Here is a 909-nt window from a genome sequence, read left to right as displayed (position 1 = left end):
GGCTTGAGCAATACGGTAGGTACAATCATGTGACTTGAGTACGTACGTAACCTGCACAAATGTCCATCGATATACAGCGCTGTTTCATGTGCTGGACGATCAATGAGATGGTGTTGCTTAGCCCGGATGCTCATCAGTAATAGTATTCCAAACCAGCCGTGAGTTGCAGAGAACGCGCACGTGTATCATCATCTTCTACGGGACCACCGTTGCGGAACACTGGGCCAAACAAGTCAATTTGGATGAACCGCGACCTGTTTCCTTCTGTATCACACGCATGAAAAAGCACAGCCAGGCCAGACACGTGCCCTTGCATTGGCCTGGGAATGACTCGAGCAGAAGGAAGATGGTTCTCGCCAAGCCCCAAGCCAAAAGGATGTCTAGAGCTTCTGCACTGGCCAACTTGTAAACCGGAAGGCGACAGCTTAATTACCACTACCAGTACTCTGTGCCTTGACCTTGTCGTTTGATGCTTTTGAGCTGAATGTGTGCGAGACGAGGGTTGTTATTGGTTCCCCCACCATGAGGCAGAGCAAATCTCCCGATCGAACCATGTCTATCTTGTTCTGTGATTGGTCTGTTTTGCGAAGCTTGCATTTGAAGCTTGAGGATGTTAGCAGCTATATGTTCTCATGTGATGTGGAGAGAGTGCTTTTGTGGTCTAGTAAAAAGGAGCTTGACGAGTTCGATACTAACAACCACGAGCTACAGTAGATGCTATGTAGGTAGTTGGCCCTTTGCCACGATCCATTATGTACATACAGACAGCCCTGCTTCCACTTGCCGAGCTGTGGTAAACCCATTCTGGCGTCTCCAGGCGCCCAACCAGATTGCCAATATCGATCAACCCTCTCCAGTCTGTTTCAACGACTCGGCACGCAACTACTGGAGCCAAAAAAAAAAAAAAAA

This window comes from Trichoderma citrinoviride (genome assembly GCF_003025115.1).
Source record: "Trichoderma citrinoviride strain TUCIM 6016 unplaced genomic scaffold BBK36scaffold_5, whole genome shotgun sequence".
Lineage (NCBI taxonomy): Eukaryota > Fungi > Ascomycota > Sordariomycetes > Hypocreales > Hypocreaceae > Trichoderma > Trichoderma citrinoviride.
This window is presented reverse-complemented; position numbering follows the sequence as displayed.